Source organism: Macrotis lagotis, chromosome 6 (assembly GCF_037893015.1).
Source record: "Macrotis lagotis isolate mMagLag1 chromosome 6, bilby.v1.9.chrom.fasta, whole genome shotgun sequence".
Lineage (NCBI taxonomy): Eukaryota > Metazoa > Chordata > Mammalia > Peramelemorphia > Peramelidae > Macrotis > Macrotis lagotis.
This window is the reverse complement of record NC_133663.1, coordinates 83,919,764-83,946,724: the sequence shown is the minus strand read 5'-3', so window position 1 is coordinate 83,946,724 and position 26,961 is coordinate 83,919,764. Positions and strand designations below refer to the sequence as shown.

The window sequence follows — 26,961 nt, the reverse complement described above, 5'->3', positions numbered from 1 at the left end:
GCAGGACCTTTACATTCACCTTTGTATTCCCAATCAGTCAATAAACATTTATTAGTCATCTCCTAGATGTCAATCATTGTGCTAATCTTAAGGAATACAGAAAGAAGCAAAAGACAGTCTCCCTGATGTCTAGTGGGGAAGACAACATACAGACAAATATATTCAAAACAAGTTAAATAATGGGATTTTAGTTGAACCTGAAAAGAAGCCAGGGAGGTCAGTAATCAGAGTGGAGCTCAAAGGTGGAGCATTCTATTTAGCTCTGGGTGCCATAGTTTCAGAACCCTGATGATATGGAAAGCAGCCAAAGGTGGACAAGCAGGACAGCTGGATTCATTCCCTGAAAGGATCAGTTGAAGATGTTGGTGAAGGAACTTGATACCTGTGTTGAAGGGTTTCCTTGAAGAAAAGGGAGCAACCAATAGGCCTGTGTCATTGTGGTAAGTTGGTAAAGTAAGGTAAAAGACTGGAAAGGTAGGAGGGAACTCCTACCTTTTGTTTTAAGTGACTAATAAGTACTTGTTAACTGATTGAATCAGAATGGGAACCCAGGTGTCCTGAATGCCAGTCCTGGGCACTTTCCACTGCAGTATGCTTCCTCTTTCCTGAAATTCTTTCTGCCAACATTCCTCTCTTCCACTCTCCACTTCTTTAGTTCCCTGTGGCCAGACAATGTGACAGTGGCTCCACAAAGGTGTTTTGTGCTCTGAAAGATGTGTGGTTTTTCAGGAGGACAGGAATGCTCAGTGAGTAGAGAGAATTTTGCCCCCCCCCAGAGGTCTTAAGACCTTTGAATCAACCACAGTGAACAAGCTTTTGTTAACCCCTTGTGTGCCAGGGGCTGGGTTAGAAAGAAAGGCAGAATCATAGAATTTTATAGATGACTTGGTCCTTAAAAGTCAGCTAATACAACTCAGACCCAAAGATAACCGGCTGTTGCTAGGAGACCTCTGGTGGGAGGGAACCCATTGCTTTCAAAAGTACTTTCTTCCTTTGGGGGATAGTTCTAAGAGTGAGGACATTTTCTCAAAGTGTTCCCCCTTTGCAACTTCAAACTATTGAATTCTGTCTTCTGGGGCTAGACAAAATGAGCTGAATTCCTCTTCTTCAAGAAAATCCTTCAACAAGGTTATCAAATCCCTCTGGATTTTCTCCAGGTACAACATCCCCAACTCCTTCAGCTGATCCTTTCATTGAACAAACTACAGATCATTCATCATCCTGGTTGTCCACCTTTGGTTGCTTTCCATACCATCAGAATTCTTCTGACACTATGACATCCAGAACTGAACAGAATCCTCCAGATATGGTCCAAAATAGAATAACATATAGAGGAGTGATCACCTCCTTATTCCTAAAAGGTGCCTCTAGATTAATGTATCCCACTAGCACATTAGGGTCCTGTTTTGTTTTCCATATCGAATTGTTGCCTCCATATTTGTATTTTATTGAAATCCTTTAGGCCTTTTCCAGGCCTACATCCAGAATGTTAGCTACATCTTTTAGCTTTATGTTACTGCAAATTTGGCAATGATGTCATCCATTCCCATATCCAAATCATTGATTAACAAAGTTAACAGCACAAGATCAAGCATGGAACTTTGGGGTAGTCTACTGGAGACCACCTTTCAAGTTGAACTTGAATCATTAGTAATTGCTCTTAAATCAATTAATTTTACCAGTTATGAATTTAGTTATACTGTCTAGCTTACATTTCTTCATCTTTTCTAAAAAAAAATAGCGCATATTTTATCAAATGTGGTGTTAAGGAATGTGATAGTCATCACTATCACAGGTTACCAGATTCTTTCAAGAAAAATATTACTCACATGTACAAAAATTTAACAGCTCTTTTTGTGATGGCAAAGAACTAAAGAGGTATCCATCAATTGAGCAATGGTTTAACAAATCACAGTACTTGAATGGAATGGTATACAATTATAAGAAACCATGAAGATGATAGTTTCTGAGAAACCAGGGAAGCCTTACATGAACTGAGAGTGAAGTAAGCACAAACAGGAGAATAATTTATATAATAACATAATTGTAAAGACAAATAGTTTTGAAAGACCTGAGAATTTGGGGGGGGGGCAGCTAGGTGGTGCAGTGGATAGAGCATCTCCCTGGAGTCAGGAGGACCTGAATTCAAATCCAACTTCAGACACTTAAAAATTACTTAGTAATTACTACATGACCTTGGGCAACTCACTTAACCCATTGCCTTGCCAAAAAAAAAAGATCTGAGAATTCTGTTCAGTGTAATGATACATGATGACCCCCTCTTCCAAGAGACATGATGCAGTCAGGGTACAAGTTGAGACTTTTTTGAACGAAGCCAATTCAGGAATTTGTCTTGCTTAATTATGCATATTTATTACAAGTTATAAGTTCTTTTTTCTGAAAGGGATGAAGGCAAAAGGGGGAGAAAACATTTATTAAGAAAAATTCAAGATAAAAAACAGCAACAGTTTTATAGTTCTATCCTCATAGTTTGCAACAATCAACCATCAGAAAAAAAATTATTTAAAAAAATCCATCATGAAATTGTTTTGTTTCACTGGGGTTATAGGCTATTGACAGCTGAATTTTCTCCTTGAATCTTTAAGCCTAATGTGATTGGGGCGGCATTAGTGTAGCCTCATTAGTATACTCTGGCAACATTCATATTTTAGTAAAAGATCCAGCTGGGGTCTAAAGGAGTGAGTAATAGATCCAGCTGGGGTCTAAAGGAGTGAGTAATAGGTCAGGAATACATGCCTTATTCAAAAACCTCTTCTTAATACAAACCCCAGTGCTATGGTGTTGGTCTGTCCTTTAAAGAAGGGTCAGTAGTTCAGTTGATTTAAATTGGCCTGATATAAAATCTCTAGAACTTCTTGTGTATAACTTCTAGACAATACACTACGGATTAGTCTAATATATTTTTTGAGAACTTTATAAAGAAAGTGATGAGGGCATTGCCTAGCTTAAATTGGAGCCCAAATCCTCTAACTGCAACTCTAATCCTCTTTCCAATATATTACATTGACTTCTGTGTTATTTGGAGTTCAGAAGAGGTCAGTATTCAGGATATAGATGTGGGAATCATCTTTGCTTAGATAATAGTTGCAAATGAGAGTATAAGATTTTCGGGGAGAGAACATAGAGAAGAGAGCTAAGGGAAGACCTTAGGGAACACACACATTAAGAGTTCATAAAGAGGGGCAAGAGCATGCAAAGGAAACAGGTTAAAAATAGAAGCAAAACCTGGAGAGTATGGAATCTCTGAAGTGGAGGAAGAAAAACATCATAGGAGAGTATGGTCAATAGTGTCAAAAGTTATAGTGAGGTCAAGGATATGAAGAACAGAAATATCAGGCATGAGAAAATCAGTATGGGAGGTATTTGAGGAGACAGTGAGAGCCCCTAATGTTAGACCACATAAACAGTGACCTAATCAACCTATGTTTAAGGTAATCTTTACACCCTGTGTTGTGATTTTATGTTATAGTCTTTCCTTTAAGTGTATGTTTGGAAGAGAGAGGAATCTTTATTCCAACCCCCTGAATAAGTTTAGATTTTCTAGGAAAAAGTTTTCTCATTTGTAAAATGAGGAGATAAGATTGATGATTTCTTTTGTCTCTTTTAGCTTTTTCCTATGATCCTATAATCCTATTTATATTCCCCAGGGCAGCTGCTACAGTTGTTTGTCCTTTGTTCTCATAGAGGACCATGACATCAGGATGATGATGCCATGACTTGCAAATGAACTGGATTTAAGTTAGGGTGGATTGTGTTAAGTCACCAGTCTCACTTTGTCCTCTGTAGTCACCTGAGTCCAGTGGCCAGATATAGATCAAGAAGACCAGAGCTGGCCTCATCATACTCATGTCAGACTTACTGAATGTTATGTATCTCGAACAGGCTCATCAGATAAACAATGAGCTTGGTTCAAAATTGTATAGAAGGAAGATTGCAGGAAGAATTGCATGTGGGAAATTGAGTAACATTTTGAATAATCCTAAACTGCTCTAAAGTACTAAACTCTTCTTTCTACAGTCCTAATGTTCCCTGATGCTTTATGGCTATAAATCATTGAAAGCTTCAATCTCCAATGAACCAAAATTGTGAATGATTCAAAGGACATGTGTGTGTGTGTCAGTGGGTTGCAGCTGAGTTCCAACAATAGCTCCTGTGAAAGAGGTGCTGTAAGTGACTCAACAGATAAAGCTGGAAGTATCAAAATCTGTGTTCAAATTTGTCCTCAGTCACTTACTAGTTGTGCAGATCTGGTCAAGTCACTTAACCCCTGTTTTCCTCAGTTTCCTCATCTGTAAAATGGAGCACCTACTTTCCAGGGTTGTTGTGATCAAATGAGATTATATTTGTGATCAAAATGAGATTAATTGTAAAGATGTTAATGGCACAATGCCTGACACAACTTTAACTTATTATTAGGCATGAAAAACCATCTTCTAGTCATCTTCCAAGTACATCTAAACAGGCATAGATGATCCATCTTGCTATACCTAGAACCTCTGAATCCTCCCCAAAATATGTTAACAACAATGGATGCTAATTCTACAGTTGTCTGTTTGGGGCCCAATTGTCAATTTATGACAGAAGCTCTTCCCACATTGGGGTAGAATGGAGTCCAAGTTGGTGATTGGTTGAGGGAAGCTTGCTATTCTTTTCCATTTAAGACATAAAATCTCTGATCAGTAATAAAGTGGGATATTTTCTGCCTCTTCCTTAGTGAATATTACCCAGAGGTTCTGATAACTTGATGGCACATTAGGGCAGCTGCTCCCACAACCATTGGTGGTTTTATCTCCCACTAATCCCACTAGGTCACAACTTGTGGCTGGAAATGTCCATATCCACACTTTCTAATATGAACTGTCCAGGATGGTCTTCTGTGTTCTAGCTAAGGGGAACAATCTCCTTCTAAACGAATCCTCCCCAGGGGCAGCTAGGTGGCACAGTGGATAAAGCACTGGCCCTGGAGTCAGGAGTACCTGGGTTCAAATCTGGTCTCAGACACTTAATAATTACCTAGCTGTGTGACCTTGGGCAAGCCACTTAACCCCATTTGCCTTGCAAAAACTAAAAAACAAAAATGAATGTTAAACGAATCCTGTCCTCTCCACAGCCCTCTTTTATCTAAGAAGAATTATCCACCTGGATGTTTGTCCCTACTTGATTTTATTCTTGTAGTCCTAGCAATTACCTGTGTTTTCCGAGCCTAGGCCATTGGGATAAGAGCCATTACACAAGGTGCCAGCTGAACCTAGGGGTGCCTTATTAGAATTGTTTCTTCCTAGCCCTACTTGGCTAAAAGAAAAAACTTGGTAAGTTGAATGCCCAGAGGGTGGTTGACTATTCAGCCCCCTCAGGGGTCCAGGGTTCAATTACTGTTCTTCACAAGTCCACATCTGCTATGCTCCCCCCACTCCCAAATCCATCATCTTAGTTGATATGAATTAGTTTTTATAAAAGCTTATTTATTAAAAAAGGTATATCAAAGACGAAATGTTTTAAAAAATTTCCTACACCCAGAGTCTGGTACTATCAATCTTCATATGCTCCGTTTCTGGGAAATGTGGGCTCACACTTAAAGAATTAAGTAGTCAGGCACACATATAGAGAACATGCAGAGCTAAGGGGTACCCTGAGAATCATTTTCTTCCATTTAACAAGTTTGTTTCTTCATGAGACATCACTGATGAATAAGCTGAGCTCTTGCATGTTCTGTGAAGGGCATGTTATCTCAGATGACGGGGTACTCTAGCAGACCATTCCTTTGTACTGGCCCCTTACTGGACTCAGCTATTGCTGCCACCAGACTGGTGGTCTCTGTCTCTGCTACCAATTCCATTTGCTGAGAATATCTAGGGTGCCTCTTCCAACTTTCTGAAGCTCATAATATAGTAACCTGGTTAATATTATCTCTTGATTTTCATTCACCCCCAATCAAGAAAGATTAAACATAAAAGAGAGAAATTATTTATTTTCTTTCTTGTAACATGGTTATAACCATGTATTCCCAGACAGAATCACCAGGTGGGAGATAGGGCCCCCAACTGAGAATTCACAGCAGTCTTCCTCACTAGAAAGCTTCCAGAGAAGAATCTGAGAGAACATCCACTCAGATTTTTGGTATGTACTATTAGTTTAGTCCAGCTCCTCAGCCAAGCATATTCTTCCTCATCATAGGACCAGCTTCTCATTGAATCATAAATGGAAGAAAACTAACCAAGTTGCCAAATGTTACATAAAAGAAAGCAGAGAATATTATAAATGCCTTTTTATATTCTATCAGGAAAGGCAAATCCATGCAGGATTAAGACCTCAACCTCTCTGGACACTAGAAATATTGTAAAGGATTATCTTCCTAACTCATGACCACAGGCTGTACTAATAAGAATGTCAACCTCAGGAGGACACCTCCCAGTCATATCTGAGTCCATCTCCATTGATCCTGGCTTCTCATCACTGTCTGAAATCATCGGTGTACTTGAAAGGTGTGGTTGCATCCCTGGTTTGCTCCTACATATCAGGAACTTAACAAGGAAAGCAAGGGCCCCAACAGGGAAGCCAGTTCTACTGAAACACAAACAGATGAGATGAATTTCTCAATAAGAAATCCCAGGGAATCATATAAACTTAGACAAGAGGGCAAACAAATATGGAAGTACAAGAGTCCATAACCTTGATCCTGTGACCCTTTCTCTCTGCTATGTGGACACCTGACCTCAGGGGTACTCACTCTGGCTTCTCCAGAACTGGGAGAGCCTGCCTTGGATCATCAGCATCAGTAGTCCTTCTGACACTGGGAAAAGGGGCCCGCCATGACTCCTTGACCCAGGAATAACAGAAAATAGCTAAGCATCTATTGAGCCTAACTACTTCCCAGTCTTGCTATTTCCAACTCCATAATATCTCTCCATATTATTACCTTCACACTGGTCTTCATCACCTCTTGGTGAAATAACCTTTTAACTTCCTGTCTTAACTTCTACCTCCTGAAGTTAATTTTCTTCCCTTCCCAATACATCCCCTTAATAGCTAAAGTGATTTTTTTTTAAAGCTCAGGAGACCATGAAAGTGTCCTAACTCAATAAACTCTAGTGACTTCTTTTTTACTTACAAAATGAAGTTTAAATCTGGCATTTCAACAATCTGTCTCCATATTGTCTTTCTGGGACTTTTTACACTTTATTCCCCTCCTCAAACTCTACAAAGCAACTTTGTCTCCCTATTTCCTATTCCTCACTTTTACAGATGCTTCTTCCCTTCCCCTGCTTCCTTCCAGACAGCTCAATTCCCACTTTCTACAGGTCTTTCTCCTCTCCACTAGTTGTTGTCTCTTTCCCTTTGAGGTATCTTGAATGTACCTATTTACATGTTGTCTCCCTGCTTAAAATATGAGCTTCTTGGGGGCAGGAACTGTTTTTGCCTTTCTTTGTATCAGTTAGCTTTTCTCATGATGTCTTGTATGTAGTATATACTTAATAGTTGCTATTGACTCCCTCAAACCACTCCAAATACCTTTAAATAATGATTCTAACCAAATTCTAAAATAGCAGAACCCACAAAAAAACTAAGGGAAACAATTTTCCAGCCCAAGACAACCTAGAAGATCCACAGCAAAGGTCGGTTACACCAGGGTTAAAAGGGGCCACTGTGCATCCCCAGCCACACTGGAGAGAACCTACTTCAGTCATCCAGGAACAGACCATGGTGTACCTGGGTCCCTGGGACACCTGGGTCCATGGAAGCAATGGCAGTTTCCAGTCCTCTTAGCCCAGGGATTGCCAAGAACAACTGGAAAGGTCAGTAGTAAAACATTGCCACACCAGAGTGAGAAAGGAGTCCAGTCCAGTGAAGGCCTTGATGCAGACCCAGCCCCAAGGACCAGGAGCAGGCCTGGGATCTACCCGGCAATGAGCCACCTGACAGCTGCTTCCAGAGTGCTCAGTTGATGGATGGTAAGGGGGTCAGGGAGACTGCAGGTATCTCTCTCTGCTATCTCTGAGGCAGGACCCTATTGCTTTGCCCATGCTCGGATCCAGGTTGCTGTCTGGGCCCCAGTCTCAGGAAAAGGAACTTTACTGCCATAGCAGATCAGGGATCCTCCCCATGGTTCCAGAGTAGAAGGGAGTGCTTGCGCTCACCCACAGACCAGAGCATAAGCCAGAAGAGCACTCAAAACCTCTCATAAGACCTTGGAGGAATTGAAGGGGGGCAGTGTGTACTTAAAAACAGCTGCAAAACCCTCACAAGCTTAGGACAATGCATTCCACCCCCCCAGCAGAACACCACCTTAACAAAGAGCTAAAATCAAATCATAGACTGGGAGAATGAGCAGAAGGGAAAAAAGCTGGCCATAAACAATTACTTTGGTCCATGGAGGATCAAAATATATACTCAGAAGATAACATCAAAGTTCCCATATCAAAAGCTTCCAAGAAAAAATATGAATTCGTCTATGGAAGAGCTCAAAAAAAAAAGATTTTGAAAATCAAAGGAGTTAGAGGAAAAATTAGGAAGAGAAATGAGAGCAATGCAGAAAAATCACAAAAACCCAGTCAGCAGCTTGGTGAAAGAAAAAACCTGAATAAAAAAACCTGAATAAAATAATATCTTAAAAACCAGTTGGGTCAAATGGAAAAAGTAGTCCAAAAAGTCAAGGAGAAGACTGTCTTAAAAAACAGACTTGGTCAGATGGAAAAGGAGACCCAAAAACTCAATGAAGAAAACAATTCCTTTAAATGTAGAATGGAACTAAGAAGGGGCGGCTAGGTGGCACAGTGGATAAAGCACCAGCCCTGGAGTCAGGAGTAACTGGGTTCAAATCCGGTCTCAGACACTTAATGATTGCCTAGCTGTGTGGCCTTGGGCAAGCCACTTAACCCCATTTGCCTTGCAAAAAACCTAAAAAAAATAAATAAAAAGAAAGACTGGAACTAAGAGAAGGGAATGATGTGTGCCAGTCACAGCAATGCCACATAGTCCCCAGGAACCCCTGAGAGTTCATAGGGTGGGAAATGAATAAAATGGAAAAACCAGAAGAAAATGTGAAATATCTCATTGGAAAAAGAACTGGCCTGGAAAACAGATCCAGGAGAAATAATTTAAAAATTATTGGACCACATGAAAGTCATGTCCAAAAAAAGATCCTAGACTTCATTTTTCAAGAAATTCTCCAGGAATATTGCCCTGATATTCTAAAAGCAGAGGGTAATATAGAAATTGAGGAAATTTATCAATCACCTCCTGAAAGATCCCAAAATGAAAATTTCCAGTAATATTATAGTCAAATTTCAGAACTTCCAAGACAAGGAGAAAATATTAAAAGCAGCCAGAAAGAAACAATTTACATATCATGGAGCTACAATCAGAATAATACAAGATTTAGCAGCTTCTACATTAAAAGGCTCATAGGGCTTGGTATCCTGGGTTCTCATTTCTTTTTTTCCATCTGTGGCCAGCTAGCATGGTGACCAGAGGTGTGACTGGTGAGTAAACTCACAGCTAAGGTCTCCAAGCCAGCAAGCCAATATTTGTCAACATCCCTTTCAATCACTAAGGTCAATAGCACATACATTAATCCCTCCATTCATTCATTCTTAGTCTAAGGTCATCTCCAGTTGTCCTGTTTCATATCTTACCACTGGACCCTGATGGCTCTGGAGGAGAAAGTGAGACTCTAACTTAGCACAGCATCCCCGCCACTCAAATCTAACTCACTTGCATGCCATGGCATCACCTCTCTGATGTCATGCTCTTCTTCAACAACAAAGGACAAACATCAGCTATATGTTGGGCTTTTGACAGGTACATAATGCCAGATATAAAATGAAACAGTCCCTGCCCACAAGGATCTTACATTCTATTGGCAGGAAACAATAAATCATATATATATATATAATGAATGAATGAAAATACACCTATGAAATACTTGCTATATGATCAGTACTATGCTTTATAAGTACCAGGACTATAAATACAAAAGTGAAAACAGTTCTTGTCCTCAAAGGACTTACATTCTAATAGGGGAAGAAACAGGGATTGGTGTCCAGGGTGAGATATTTTATTTTGGAAAGTTACCAGGATGCTGAATGGAGCCTTAGGGGATTAGACTAACATCCTCTTTCCAGTAATGATAGCACCCATGTAGCACCCATGTAGAATTGAGCCAGCTGGCAAGATAACTGGAGAGTAAAGTGAAGTATGGTGGTGGTGGCCCACCTGAAGTAAATACAAATTATAAACAAGATAATTGGGGGTAGGTTGAGGATAGTAACAATTTTATAATAGAAAGTATTTCTGTCTTTTGTATAACAGTGGTCACTGTTCTCTGTACTGAAGCTGATAGCTGATAAGTAGCAAAACTGAATATGGTAGGGCAGGTAGGTGGCATAGTGGATAAAGCACCAGCCTTAGAGTCAGGAGTACCTGGGTTCAAATCCAGTCTCAGACACTTAATAATTACCTAGCTGTGTGGCCTTGGGCAGGCCACTTAACCCCATTTGCCTTGCAAAAACCTAAAAAAAAAAAACCTGAATATGGTAGAAAGGGATCCCTCTCCTCTATAGCTGCACTGCAAGCATCAAAGAAAATGATGAAAAAATAAAATGGTATGTTATAGGCAACATCACCTTTACCACAAATGGATAAAGCAGCAGATTATCTGATGTGGATTCTAGTCCAGGCTCTCCCATTAACTGATTATTTTGATCTTAAACAGATTACTTTCCCTTTCTGGGTCTCAGTTTCTTCACCTGCAATATGAAGGGAATTGGTTAGGATGATCTCCAAGGTTCCTCTTAATTCTTTCAGTCTAGAACTTTTGTCTATTTTCACTTTATTCATTTGTTGCCCTTCCCCCTCCTCTTTTATCTACCCTCATCTCCTGTCATCCCTCCAAGATCTACTGAAATACAAGGTATTACAGGAGCCCCAAACTCACCACATATATGACACTTCTAACACTGGCCTACTCAGATTTGGTTTGTTTTGATATGCTTTCACTTCTGGGGAAAGTTTTTTAATTGTTCCAGTTAAAACTATTTCCCTTAGTGAGAATATTCATCATTCCTTCTTTAAAGACTAGGTAAAGGGTAGAAAGTGACATTCTAAGCTGGGGCTCTGAGTTCTACATTCATTCCAGGGGATCTCCTTTGGTAGTACTGAATTTATCTGAATGGCTTCACTCAGATGAGTGTCAGTCACAGCAATACCACATAGTCCCCAGGAACCCCTGAGAGTTCATGGGGTCAGAAGAATATGGATTTTGAGTTGGAAGGTTAATTTAGAAGTCTTATATTTCAACCTTCCATTTTGTAATTGAGGAAACTGAGCTCCAGTGTCCTGGAGATTAAGGTGACTAGGTGGCAAAAGCTAGTGGTGTTCTTTCTACTCTGCTGTCTCCAACTCATTTAACAGAGACCCCTGAACATTTATTGTCCATCATTCCAGGGAAGTGTAACTACCAAAGCATGACCCTGATCTGTCACTGAGCTGTCAATCACTCTTAAAGCATGGTTTATTTAAGCTAAAGAAAAAGAACCCAACTACCAACCCCATTTCCCAGTGGAACACTTAATAAATGCTAAACTACTTCCAACTTCTTGCTCCTAGAAAATGGTCACTTGAAACTGCATTGATACAAATGGAGAGTTAGGTTCCAGGTGGAAGGAGTTCAGGGTAACTGAATATTTCCATACCTCCACCTAGATAGAGTGGCAGATACCATAAAGTTAAGGCACAACAATCCCAACAGTACTATGGGAACATGCAGAAAACGCTTTGCTTAGTTGGTGGTGAACTTTTAAGATTTTTCAAGGAAGTCCTTAGAAGACAATTGATTTGAGTAGCTTTTGAATCAAGACTTTCCTGGGGACACCTGTGCAATATTGTAGCTAATTGGGGCTCCTGATGCTGATTGGGAAGGTGTTTTTCAATTGTTTCCCTCCCTTCCCTCCATTGGATTCCATCTTCTCTTCTGCCATTTCCTGATCTCATTCTGAGCTGCCCGTGCATGAGAGAGAAAGAGCATTAAATGGAAGTGTGCTTTTGTGTGGAAGTCATTACTAGGAACACCTGTTCACTGTTGAGTTTAATTGGACTACAGCTGGTGCTGACTGTGTGTGAAGGGGGGTTGTTACTCTTTACTGACTAGTTCACTGTCAGTGGTAACAGTGGGGAAGTCAGTACTCCAAAGTTCAGACAGCACATTGTACCCTCATGTACTTTATGTCCTATATGGTTAGTTGCCTCTGAGGCACATTATGGTGGATTTAGGCGAGCAAGGAAAAAGCCGGCATCTCAGGTCGATTTTATTGAACAAGTTTTAATTCCAAATAGAGAGATGCAGGGATATGCTCTGGAGATGATTGATAGAAACTAGGCATGATTATTTACAAAGGAAACAAAGAAATGGAATGCTTGGAGCAGGGCTTTTAGCAATATTAGCTGACCACCTTTGTCCAAAGGCGATAGGCATCAGAGAAAGGCACACATGGATAGACAATAATGAAGTTCAGGGGTAGTCAGATAGCAGCAAATTAAGATTGCATTCCTGATTAGATTCACCATGCGAGGAGACTAAATCTAGCTCTTGTCCTTAATAAAAATAAATAACAATAACAATAGTCATTGCCTTGAAATCAATAAATGCTGACTTGCATATTAATATAGTATAACAGAAAACAAGCTACAAATAACACAGAAATTTCTCTTTTCTTTCTCACCTGGTTTCCCTTCCAATTCTCTCCACTCCTGTCTGGTTCACTCCCCTAATACTGTATATGCCTCACCTTCCCATTGCCTCCAGTTGGGTTAATGCATCCAATTAGTACTGTTCCTCTTGCCAGCTTTGATATGACATAGAATCATCAGGCATTAGATCTATGATATGCCAGGGTTTCTGATTATTTAAGGGATGCAACATGAGATTTGGAGTCTGAGGAATTAAATTCAAATCCTAGTTCTGTTCCTTACTATTACATGATTTTGCCACTAGACCTCTCTGGACCTCAGTTTCCTTTTCTGTACACTGAGGAGTTGGACTAGATGACCTTAAGTCTCTCTTCCAAACCTGAATCTGATGCTATGAAGCCATGAATAATTTCAAATGAAAATTAATTTCATATCACCTTGAGATTTTTTAAAAATATATAGCTCAGGGCAACTAGGTGGCGCAGTGCATAGAGGACCAGCCCTGGAGTCAGGAGTACCTGAGTTCAAGTCTGGCCTCAGACACTTAATAATTACCTAGCTGTGTGGCCCTGGGCAAGCCACTTAACCCCATTTGCCTTGCAAAAAAAAAAAATAGATAGATAGATAGATAGATCTTTTAGGAAGAGGAGGCCATAAAAAGAAAAGAAAAGATGCTAGAGTATTATTGATTATTTTTGGTTTTTATAACATACCCATTTCCTCATATAATTTCATTCAATTTCATAACTTATTTGAGCAACATGGGAAAAAAAAACCATCCACAAAATTGTATGTGTATTTCAAAGTGATCTTTATTTGGGCAGAACTGAAGCCATTAAAGGATTTTAGTCATGCTAATAGTTGTGTTAATACTAGTCTATGAATTCTGAATGGAAGAGAAAATTCTGCCCCCAGAAAGAGTGTGTGTGTGTGTGTATACTGGGAAAGAGAAGAATGCTTTAATACAAAGAAATTCTAGAGACAGAATGAAAGGAAGATATAGAGCAGCCAAGTGGGGCCATAATGCAGAGAGTACAGGGCCTGGATATCAACAAGAGTTGAAATCCTCTTAGCTGTGTGACCCTGGACAAGTCACAACCCCTATTTTCTTCAGTCTCCATCTATAAAATGAGGATAATAATAATAATAATAATAACACCTACCTTCGAGGATTATTATGATCAAATGAGATAATTATAAAATGCTTGGCACAGCATCTACCTCTAACATAGCTATTAATATTATGTAGAGTTAGCACCAGCTGGAATTTAAGATGAATAATTTTGATCTTGAACCAAGAAATAAGCTTAAAATTAAAACTAGAAAGGAGGAATTTTTTTATTTGAACGGAAGAGTTATGAGAGAGTTCTTAGTTTGAATTGGGAAGAACTGTAAATAACTGTTAAAAAAATAAACATACAAAGCGCTGGAAAAGGAGGTAGTGTAGTATGTAGTGAGAATGTGTAATAACAGATGGAGACACAGCCTGGGTGTTGCATTGGTATCCCCCCAATTTCAAAAGACTTGGGGAAAAAAACTCCAACATGTTGGCTAAATCCTCTACAGAGAGTTTATAGAACATAAATGAAAATCTAATAGAACAACCATTATGATATGCTTTCTATGCAGCAGTATTCTATGGGGAGTTAGAAGTGCACAGAATGCTGGTCCTGGAATCAGGAAGACTCAACCTCCATGAGTTCAAATCCAGCCTCAAATACTTACTGGCTGCAAGCCACTTAACCCTGTCTGCCTCAGTTTCCTCATCTGTAAAATGAGCTAAAGCAGAAAATAATAAACCACTCCAGTATCTTTGTCAAGAAAACTCCAAATAGGAGGCAGCTGGGTGGCTCAGGGGAGAGCACCAACCCTGGAGTCAGGAGTACCTGAGTTCAAATGTGACCTCAGACACTTAATAATTACCTAGCTGTGTGGCCTTGGTCAAGTCACCTACCAGAAAGAAAGAAAGAAAGAAAGAAAGAAAGAAAGAAAGAAAGAAAGAAAGAAAGAAAGAAAGAAAGAAGGAAGGAAGGAAGGAAGGAAGGAAGGAAGGAAGGAAGGAAGGAAGGAAGAGGAAATCCCAAATGGGGACACAAAGCATAAGAGATAACTGAGAGTGCCTCAACTACAACTATACAACACTCTGTGTGAGTTCCCAAGAATTCAAAGCCCTCAAACAACTTATATTCTACTAAGGGAATAGATAATACAATGATGGTGGTACCTAGTCAGATCCCATATAGGATATTCTGCTTCATTTCATTCTAGGCACCATGATTTAGAAAAGACATGGACAAGAGAGAGACCATCCCAAGGAAGATAACTGAGAAAGCAACCAAAGTAGAGGATATACTGTATATTGAGACCAGGAACATCCTGCCTACCAGTCATATAAGGGCCATGGAATCATTTGGTTTGGCACTGCCAGAGCAACTGCAGGTGGAATTCAAAATTCAATAAATCTAGGAGCTTTTTAGGATAAATTAATTAAATGTTTGACCAAATATAGTAGACTAATTTTTAAGTTTATAGTTTTTTTATGATCTGCAAATGAAATTATAAATATCCAAATAGCCCTTAGCAGAAAAAAAAGTTCTTCACCCCTGCTATAGGTGAAGAAACAGAGATGAAGGAGCAGTTAGGTGGCGCAGTGGATAGAGCAGGCCCTGGAGTCAAGAGGACCTGAGTTCAAATCCAATCTCAGACACTTAATAATTAGCTATGTGTCCTTGGGCAAGACATTTAACCTCATTGCCTTACAAAAGCAAAAAAAAAAAAAAATTAAAAAAATTTTTAATTTAAAAAATAAAATAAAAAGAAATAGAGATGGGGCAGCAGTGAAAAGAGCAACAGTCCTGAAGTTCAAATTTGGTATCAGAAACTTTACTAGCCTTGCCTCAACAACAAAAAAAAAAAGAAGTGGAATTTATTACAGTTTGAATAAAACCAAGGGGAACAGGGGGGAAGGCAGAGTCAAGATGATTATCTTTGTCCTAAAGATGACAGGCATCAGAGAAAGACACACACAGATATTAGCAAAACTCAGGGATACTAATGTAATGATTTTTTGTACATTTAGTTAGAGTTTGTTTTACTTAGGATTAATCTCTCCCATAAATATGCTACAAATATATATTTATAAGAAGCTCATTAAAATTCCCCTCAACAAAAACAAAACTCTAAAAAGATTATAGGGGGAAAAATCATTTTAAGTTATTACTTCAGGTTGGAATAAGGAGGCAATAAGAAATGTCTGAATCATGGGGAGGTCTAAGCAGAGCAAATGCCTAGAGAGTATACCCAAGGAAAAGTCAAGGTCCCAGACCCATATCAAGGCATTGAAACCTCATGAGAAATCTGTGTTCTGGTTTCACCCGGACCCATATCAAGGCATTGAAACCTCATGAGAAATTTGTGTTCTGGTGTCACCTGGCAGCTTTATTGCCTAGGGAAATGCATTGCAGGGTCAGGAACAATAGCTCCTTACATAAAGTCCAAAGTCAGGAAGTAGGCTAAAAGAATGAGCAAACAAATTTTTTTAATTTTAAAATTTTTTTAAAAGAATGAACAAACAATAAAAAAAGAAACTTTCCATAAAAAGATATTAGGTAAAAAAGATTCATAAGACACAAACCCAGGAAAAGGAGAATTAATCCAAATATTTACAAGAAAAGCTTCAAAGAATAACATAGTTTGGGAACAAAATCCTAGAAAAATGAAGAAATAGTCTTAGAAGGAGTTAAAAATATTTTTTGTAAATTAAAAAAAATCTCTAGAGGAAAAACCTGCAAAGTAGTTGAGCTATGGAAGAATTAGAAAAGAAATTAATAGCTTGGTATAAGATATACTTTCCTAACAACTTTCCCTAGACAACTAAAAGTTTAAAAAGGAACAAATAGAAATCAATGACTCCATGAGTCAATAGGAAATATCAAAATTAAGACTTAAAAAATAGAAGAAAATGTACAGCATTCAGAGTAAAACAATTAACCTGGAAAACAGATCAAGGGGAAAAAAGCTGAGTCATTGAATTATTTGAATTCCATGACCAGAAAAGACCCAAAACATCATATTTCAAGAAATCTTAAAAGAAAAATCTCCCAGATTCTTTATAATCAGAGGGCAAAGTGGAAAGAGAAATAATCCACTGGTCACTTCCTGAAAAGAAACACCCAAATAAAAACTCCCAGATACATCACAGCCATATTCTAGAGCTTCCAGGGTATGTGTGTGTGTGTGTGTGTGTGTCTGTGTCTGTGTGTGTGTGTGTGTGTGTGTCTGTGTGTCTGTGTGTCTGTGTGTCTGTGTGTCTGTGTTTCTGTCCTGCAAAGGATTGGAGAGTTTGGAATATGACATTACAGAAAGTAAAGAATATAGGCTTAAAGACAGTAACAACTTATACAACAAAACTTATATAATCCTGGGGCGGCTAGGTGCCACAGAAGATAGAGCACTGGCAATGGAGTCAGGAGTACGTGAGTTCAAATCCGGCCTCAAACACTTAATAATTATCTAGCTGTGTGGCATTGGGCAAGCCACTTAACCCCATTTGCCTTGCAAAAACCTAAAAAAAAAAAAAATCAAAAAAACTGATATAATCCAACAAGGGAAATAACAGATGTTAATGAAATAAATAAAGGGTTTCCAAAACTTCTTAATGAAAAGACTAGAGTTACAAAGAAACTTCAAAGTTCAAACACAGGAGTTAAGAGAAACATAAAAGGGTAAGTATGAATGACTAATAATAAAGAACTAAACAAGGATAAATTACTTACATTCTAATATACCCAGATGTTACATGTAACCCCTCTGTACTTTATCAGTCAAGGGTCATAGGAGGAGTCTAATTAGATCAAAGACCTGGAAGTAGTCTTGTTATGTCTTGATGAGCCTAAAAGAACAATAGAAAGGAATTCACTGGGTAGGGGTGAGAGGAAAGAAAAGAGATTTCTGGAAAATTGTCTTTTTGGGGTGGCTAGGTGGCAAAGTGGATAGAGCACTGGCCCTGGAGTCAGGAGTTAACCGAGTTCAAATCCGGCCTCAGACAATTAATAATTACCTATCTGTGTGGCCTTGGACAAGCCACTTAACCCCATTGCCTTGCCAAAACTAAAAAAAAAAAAAATTTTTTTAATTATCTTTTTTAGGGTCAGGGAGACCTCTATACAAACAAAAAGGAACAAGTGACACTTGAACTTTATTCTTATCTGAACTCATCACAGTACTGTAATACATTTCACTCAACAGAGAAATAGGAAGAAAAGAGAAAGGGAGAAGAGAGAATTGGAAGGAGGAAATTAATGGAGATATTAGTCCTAAGCAAAAAAAAAAAAAAAACAACAACCAAAAAACTCTAAATGTACAAAAATACTCAGTCTTTTTTAAGGTGGCAAAAAATTTAAAATCTGAGGGAGTGCTATAAAAAATAACTAAGGAGATGGTTTCAGAAAAAAATCTATATGAACTGAGGCAGAGTAAGAAAATATAATCAGGTGAACAATTTTTGGATCATAGATTCATTGAAATATGCATGAAATGTTCCAAGAAGAAATATGAGATGATATACCTGTAGTCTCTCTCCCATGTTCCCTGAGATTCTTTTATACTGAAGTAAAATCATCTCTCACTTTAATTGACTAGTAGTCTGATATGCTGAAGAGGATGTAGTGGGAAAAGTAATGGGGAAGAACAGGAAAAAGCAGTCATCCAAAAAAAATATGACCTTTAGAGCAGAGACCTCTGTCTTATTGGAAGTGCTGCCAATAAAATACCCAGGTGACAATGAAAACTGTTGGGGAGCAGCTTCAGGTTTAGGTTTCATCACAAGCTCCTATTAAGTATTTGTTATAGACTAGAAGATACTAAAGAAGTATAAATCAAGGAATTTCTCATCGGGAAACAAGACACAACAGTGTGCCAGTAATTGTGAATCAATGTTTAACAACTGGGAGAACTTGCCTTCGGGGTTGCTTATCTATTTTTTGTGTCCACCTGCCATCCAACTATCACCTGAGGCTACAACCTACACAATGGCTACACCCTGGTAAATTGTCTCAGGAGATGGTATAAACCAGGTTGAGGGTAACCAACATTCTTAAACCTATCAGTGAGTTAGGGACATGTCTACCCCAAGCATGTGCAGACTTCCCTGGCGGACTGTGGGGATAAGAACAATTTGGGGATAAGAACAATTTGTTCCAAGAGTTGAAGGCAGCTGAGGCAGGACCTGTGGAGTATTTAGAACTTGGTCAGACATCGAAACCAAGGTCATCCAGTGCATCCCAACCATTGTCAGTCATTTTGATTTTTCATGCACAAGACAAGTCACCTTATGATTCCACTGGTTCTCTTTTGAAAATAAAGGATGGGGTGGCTAGGTGGCACAGTGGATAGAGCACAGGCCCTGGAATCAGGAGTACCTGAGTTCAAATCTGGCCTCAGATACTTAATAATTACCTAGCTGTGTGGCCTTTGGGAAGTCACTTAACCCCATTGCCTTGCAAAAAAAAAAAAAAAAAAACTAAACTAAAAAAGAGGATAAACAGCTACAAAAATAATAATATATTCTCTGTTCTTTTAAATCTAGACAATCAATAAACAATAAATCAAGCCCCAATTCATAGGATTTGCCGATTTCTGAAATGTAAATGCTCACACTAAAAATTTACTGATTGATTCTTGTGAGCTGGTTCAACCTGGCTCCAGCACATCTCTACATACATGTATGAAAAAGAATAACAATGCCATCATCAGGTACCAGATGGTGCTGCAGACAATATTCCAAGAGAGTAGAGATTCAGGGAATTGGAGTCATATTAGAAGATAAGGGAGAACATTCTTGAATTAAATTTTAGACATGTTCAATACAAAGGAACTTTTCTGATTCTTGATTTTCCTAATTCTCAGTGCTCCTCATTCCCAAGGTAATACCTTACTTTGTATTGACTATTTCATTACCTGTACCCATGTTGTTTTCCCTCAGTAGAATACAAACATCCTAAGGGCAGAGTGCTAAAGGGCCTGGTTCCTTTTTGTAGACATATCCTAGCAGCTAGCAGAATACCTGATTACAGGCAAATACTTAGTAAGATTTTGTGGGATAGAGGTCAACAGGCAAACCAGCATAGGAAACAAGAGAAGAAGATAATAGATGATCTGTTTCCAAAGACAGAATGTCAGAAGTTCCATGTCTTCTACAATCCTTGATGCTAATCTAAGTCTAATGTAATAGGAAGGAACCAAGGACTGCCATTAGTGAGGATATGTTCCAGTGCTGTTCTATACAATTAGTTCCACAACCTGGTTCATAAGGATGGCTCCCCCCATGTTTGGGGAAATCCCTACAAAATTACATAGACATAAATTGAGATTAGTAAATATTCTTTCCCCAAGCTATACCAACTGGAAATAATGTATTATACATTAAAAAAACATTTCCATGCCAAAGAATTCTTTGGGACTTGAAATATATCCTAGGAGTATGGAATAACTCTGGTTAAAGGAGAGATCATTGAAAATTTGGAATAAAAGAGAAAAATAAGTCTATTTTAAGACCCCTAAAATCTCAAGATTTAAACGTAAGGTAATAAGATTATTCTACTTCAAGGCCAAGGACAAACTTCCCTAACTTAATGAATGCTAGATAACCAACTCCAGCAGATCGATCCCCTTTCTCAACATCTTGGAGGACTTCTTTGAGCATGACCAAAAAGTGAGTTATTAATAAATTAATGCTTAATCTTTTTTAAAGAAAAAAATCACTAGAGTTGACATTTCCTTCAAGGAACATCACAAAGTACACCAGATTTCCACAGAGAAACAGTTTGAGAAATCATTAATGACACAAATTGGAAGAACTGAGACAATTCAGGTTAAATGGATGATCACCCAAAGTCCTGGACAAAATTGTTCTCACTAACTCTTCTTTTCTCTGTTCCTCCTCATGGTCTCCAGATCTTTTATGGTCCCTCCTACAATGGACCTCCTAATAAAGAATGAAGGATCTTAATTCTACTGTCAACCATTTGTATTTTGGGATAAACAATTTAAAAGTTTCTTTTCCCAAACTTTATGATAAAGGAATTGAGCATTTACAGTAGAGTTTTAGAACTAAGCCAGCTTGTGCAGTAGTTTGGGGTGTGGCGTTACATTGACATTTATAAAACTTTTGGGGGGTGTTTTTTTTTGCAAGGCAAACAGGGTTAAGTGTCTTGCCCAAGGCCACACAGCTAGGTAATTATTAAGTGTCTGAGACTGGATTTGAACCCAGGTACTCCTGACTCCAAGGCCAGTGCTTTATCCACTATGCCACCTAGCTGCCCCAATTTGTAAAACTTTTTAAAGTTTGCAAAGTATTTGACCTCTCCTTAGCTCATTTGAGTCTCCCAACTTTTCAGGGCAGATTCTGCAGGTATTGTTATCCCCATTTTACAGATGAGAAAATTGAGGACTGAAAGGAGTCAAACAATGTGCCTTTAGTTGCCCAGTCAGTGAGTGTCAGAAGAATGATTTGTATTCAGGTCTTTCTGATGAGAAATCTAATATTCTATACATTATGTCAGACTGCCTTTACAAATGAGCAATTATTGCTTTCTAGAACATCTGCGATCATAGAAACCAGAAAGATTAAAAAAAATCATGGCTCTATGATTTAGGTCCAGGGAACCTGAAGTCTGGTGTTAATCACTTTAATTGTTTGGTGGAATGGTGGCAGAGGACAGGGTTTCTTATCTTTAGTTCAGATTGAAGAAACTGATGATTTTATCCAAGGACAGTGCCAGGGCAAGGAATAAGCTGCAAGCTGTTGATCCCCAGATCAGTTTGCTCTCCCCAGGCTTCTCAGCCCAGCTCTCTCCAACAACTTGCATTAGGATTTTAGGACTAATTTTTCAAGTATGTTCAAGACAGCCTCTGTGGCTGAGTTCCTGGGAAAGAAAATAGAGCCATATTTAAGGGAGGTGGGTTTGTTTTTCTCCTTTGTTCTCTTTTTAATTAGCCAATATTAATTACCAACTTTGCTAAACCATAAAAAGTAAAAGGGTTTCTGCTGAAAGATAGTTTTTTTCTATCACATGTTCAATCTTCATTCTTCATTTTTAAACTGCGTATTACAATGCCTCTCAAAAAATAAAAAAGAAGAAGAATCATCCTCTATTTTCCAGGACAGATGGTGAGTGTTGTGAATGCATATAAAAGAGGGTCACTGGCATTCCCTTCTATGGTGGGCATGGTGCTGTGGTTGCTGCCAGTTATTTCACTAATGCCCCCCAAAAGGTTGCAGAATAGGTAGCTGTGAGGCTCATTTAAGCAGATGATGTGAGCAGATAACAGTATTCAGAAAAGAGGGCTCTGAATGGCCAATATCCAGAAGGGCCTGGCAAATCATACACTCAGAAAATTGGCACAAACATACTTCCATGCCCACCCGTGAGCCACTCTGGCATCCAAGGACAGGGGCCATGGCAACATCTACCATTTTATTCATGAAGTGATTGGGTATCATGGGAACAGGACCAGAAGACCATTGCTTTCTTGAATAAGAAAATAGACCCACATACACTAAATATTTCTAAGCTGAAAACCGGAATGGAAATGATTATTTATGGCACATACTCTTTTGAGCAATGAAAATGTATTTGGGAAGATAGAGAAGAGGCAGGCAGACAGAATGAGACAGAGAAAGAACATTTATTAAGGGCTTATTATATGTCAGACAGTCTGCTAAGCTCTGGGGTTGCCAACACATGCAAGCAAGATGGTTCCTGCCTTCAAGAAGGTACCTATGGTACCTAGAAAGAGGGATGAGGGGAAGGAGGAAGAGACTATAGGCACAGGGGTAATGAGAAAGTAAGGTAGAGGCTTGGCTTTTCTAGTGGTGAAATCTAAATCCATGAAGAACTGGAAGACCAGACAGAATTATAAAGAAAGACTGTCGAGCTGGTCTTAGGATAACAAGTTATGCCAGGATAGAGAAGGGTAAATAAGGGTAAGTAGGGTCTGTGCTGGCCAGACCTCCAAGGTATCATTGATTAGATATTCAAAGTAAGACCTGAGCTCATCTATATACTACATACATGTAGTGGTGGTCACTAAGACCAATTCTGTACTGCTACCTTCCATAATAGATCCCAGAGAAATGTCAGGCCAACCAGTTCAAATTAATAGAAAAACACATCCAGCAAATAAAAGTATCAAGCTTGGAAAGGAGGCAAATTGGAGAAGCCAAGACCCTGCTGCCATCTTGGTTAGATCCCTTGTAGAGAATGTAAAAGGTCACACAAACCATTGACATGATGTTTCAAATGGGTCTTGAATTTTTCAAGAGCCCAAAGGCTCATGGCCATAAATTAAGGTACTATGATTGGCAGTATGAGTGGTACAAAGAGGAGGACATATATCCTTTGTCTTTATGAAGCTTATAGATCAATTATACATATCACAGAGAGCATTTATCTAGAACTGGAAAGGACCTCAGAGGCCCCGTACAAATGTTATATTTATGTAGCTTTTTAAGGCCTGCAAAGTACTTACAAATATTCTTATTTTATTTACACAACAACCCTAGGAGATAGGTACTGTACTATTCCCCATTTTTCAGATGAGAAAACTAAGGCATAAAGAAGTTTAGTGACTTTCCTGGGATTCTACAGTTGGTCTGAGGTCAGTTCTTAAACTGAAGTCTTATTTTTTGGTTTAACAGTGGCAAGTGACATGGTTTCTTATCCTTAGGTCAGATATCCAGGCCTAAGTGCTCTGTCTCTTGTTCCACCTTTGCTGCTAAGATAAGCTGGAAAACTTGACTCAAAAAAATCTTTGCAGCATTTCTCTGATAAAGGTCTCATTTCTAAATATATATATATATATATATACATGTATATATATACATATATATGTATATATATACATGTATATATATACATATATATAAAAGGGAATGATTAAAATTTATAAGAATGAATTGATAGTCAAAGGATATAAACAGATAACTGTCAAGGGAAGATATCTGAGCTATCTGTAGTTATAAAAAATGCTTCAATCATTAATAAAGAAATTAGGGTTTTTTTGGCAGTTTAAAGCACTTTGAGGTTCTTCTTCACATATGCCAGATTAACAAAAAAGGAAAAAGACAAATGTTTGGGATGCTATGTGAAAATAGGCACATTGATGTCCTGTTTAGTAGAGCTATGAATTTACATTCTGGAAAACAATTCAAAACAAGGCTAGGAGGTAGGAAGGAGAGAAAAGAAATGCCTGCTATTTGAAAATAAAATTTAATTTTAAAAAAATGTAGTGAGTATACCCAGGCTCTGTCCTGAGCCCTTGTTGACCCATTAACCTAGGGACCTTCCTGAACTCTTGTCACTTGACACCAGCAGTATCCCAACATTCACATCGTAGAACCAAAGTTGGAAATTAGTCACATCCACTTGTATTGGCAGAGGGCACAAGAAATCCCTCTCCCATCTGTTCTCCCTAAGCCCCAGTGGGCCTCAAGCATTCCTTCCACCAGTTAAAGTGGTAAAAACCCAGACATTTTTCTGATTTGGCCATTGTTGCTCAACCTTACTGAAAAGATACTTCTTACTCCATCTTCACTTTTAATGGAGCCTCTCTGGGTTGACGGTCTCAAGCTGCTGGATCTGCTTGATCAGCCTGCAAGCAGTGTGTTAGGTGGGACACGTGTCCATCACACAGCCCCTTTACTGGGTGATGCCATCTATTTCCCAATCTCCAAGGCTGTTTTTCTTTAGACTAATTTGAAACACTGGTCTCAGGACCAACAAATCTTACACAGAGGCAAAATATTTACCACTCCTATGACTAACAAGCCCAGTCCAAACTCTCTGACTGGACCAAGAAAAAAGTAGGACCTCACCATTATCCTTTGGTTGGTCAACTGAGTGCACATTCATCTGTATCTTGGAGGGAGGGGCCAGATTTCTGAATGGAAAGTTTCATAATTTTTTTTTTAGTTTAGGTTTTTTGGTGGGGGGGGACTCTTCCAAATCTGCTGGAACTATAAGCCTCCTTCTCCACTCCCAACTCAATTTCCCCTCTTGTTTCCTTCCGTGGTGGAAGAAAACATTTTAAAAAAGATCTCTCCCACGTGGCAGACAGAGCTTGTGGTAAAACATCTGAAGAAAATGATGGCAAGGAGGAGGCTGTATTTAAACCCAAAAAAGTCCTAGACATGCATTGTTTCTGACAGATTGAGAAAATTTTACCCATATGTTTCATATGTTCTGATTTTCAAGGCATGGTCTCTTAGTTTTCAAGTAAATATATTTACTTAGGACCTACTATTCAAAGTCCTGTGCTAGATACTCTGCCTGCCCTTACGAATCTTACAGTTTAGTAGGGGATATTTAAAAAAATGTTCAAATGTAATGGATAGGCCCATCACTATCCTGAGTCCTTTTTTTTAACCTTACAAAGGTGGCTCTTTGTTCTGACACTAATGATATCCCTTGGGAGTAAGGGGTGCTGAGTGCTGAAGTTGGAGACAGAAGATATGCTATCAAGTCTTGCTTCAGAGAGGACCACACTAGAAATGAGAGCCTGGACAAGTCATTTAACCTATGACTGCCTCAGTTTTCCTATTTTTAAAAATAGTACCTGCCTCTCAGGGTTTTGGTAATGATCAAATGAGATATGTAAAGCATTTTATAAATCTTAAAATTATATGTATATATATATATATATATATGTGTGTGTGTGTAAGCTGTAATTATCATTATCATTATCAATTATTATTATTATTATTATTGTTGCTGTTGTTGCATCTCCTTGACAAAGTGTAAAATCCTTCTCTTGTGGCACTGATAAAGTCTCTATGATACACTACGAATTTCTTGCTTTTTCCCAGGTACTTCCATTCCATTGATATCACATTGACAATGACTGACTGATGATTAATTCATGGCTGGTGCATACATCCGAGCTATACCACTGGGCTTGGCATTTAAAATGGAACAAAGAGAGGCACATAGACAAATCCAGAGGCTTGAAAACTGCAGAGCTGGTGAGAAGGACAGGTGCTACATACCTCCAGTGAGATCCCAAGAGAAATCAGCAGACAGGGCAGTGGTAAAATGGAAAAGACTTCCTGAGGTCAAACCCGAAGCTGCAGGAATATGATATGGCAATAACAGAAGCCATGGTGATTTCTAGGCCAAGAAGAGTAGTTTCTAAACTAAGAAGGAACTGTGGCCAAGCAACAGCAAAGGACAGATTCACAACAATGGAAGAGTAAACCTGGATCCTTCCCTTCAATGTTCCTCTGAGTTATGTGGACTGTGCTATCAATGCCAAGTGTTTTTTTCCTTAGGAGGTGAAAGTCACTACCTAAGTTAATAATATAAATCTGGAGGATTGTATATATGTCCCTGGGAGGTCAGGCTCATCAAAATAGTGGAATACTTGATTTTTTAGCAAGATCTTTACCCATTCAGAGGAAAACTGACCTAAGACTACTTTAAGTTCAGAGAATCGTATCTGCCTTGGGAGGAGATTTTTCTTGATTTTTCATGGTTGACACTGGCTTGTTAGCTGCCATAGGAGCTAAAAGTCCTTTGACCTAGACATGAGTCAGATACTAAAGTTTCTAGAGGAAAACTTGAATGGGGGTATGGGCCATTATTGAGACTCTCACAAGACTGAACCCTATCTTCATAAAAGGCTTTGGTTCTTGGTTACAAGATGTTGATGTTGTTCATTATATCCATGACTTCAATGGGATAGGCATTTCTCAGGGAGGAAATTTTCTCTAATAATGCAAATCATCAACTTCTCTGCCATTTTCTGTCTTAGAAAATCACCTGAGACACTGAGAAGTGAAGTCATTTGACATTTTTAACCTAACACAACTAGTATAGGTCAGAGATAAGACTTGAAGTCAACTCTTGAGTCTTTTCTCTATCTAGTATTTCATATTGCTTTACATTATGTGTCAATAAATAATGGGAAGGTATAATTAAATATTAATATTAAAATATTAAAGATGACTGCAAGTAATTTTTCAAGCAAAAAAGAGTAAAACAAATAGATGTGTCAATTGACTAATGGGGTGGTTCCCATTAGTCCACTAATAGCCAAATGGCTAAAAATTTAATGAGAATAACAAAAGTTTTGACTATTCAAAGGTAAAAACAGTAAACAATTCTGGTGTTTAGTCTTACCTTTGATGTGACCTTGGAAAAGTCACATATAGGTTCTGAGGTTCTATTCCCTCATCTGTATTGGGGTGGGGGAAGGGAG

At 38.6% G+C, this 26,961-nt stretch overlaps 1 long non-coding RNA gene across 1 annotated transcript; it reads left to right on the top strand.

The window, feature by feature from the left end:
* The first annotated feature begins 309 nt into the window (after positions 1 to 309).
* On the top strand, positions 310 to 26,512 carry LOC141491728 (uncharacterized). Its single transcript, XR_012469733.1, has 3 exons — positions 310 to 440; positions 14,974 to 15,144; positions 25,571 to 26,512. It is a non-coding gene; the product is annotated as an uncharacterized LOC141491728 (long non-coding RNA).
* The last annotated feature ends 449 nt before the right edge of the window (positions 26,513 to 26,961 follow it).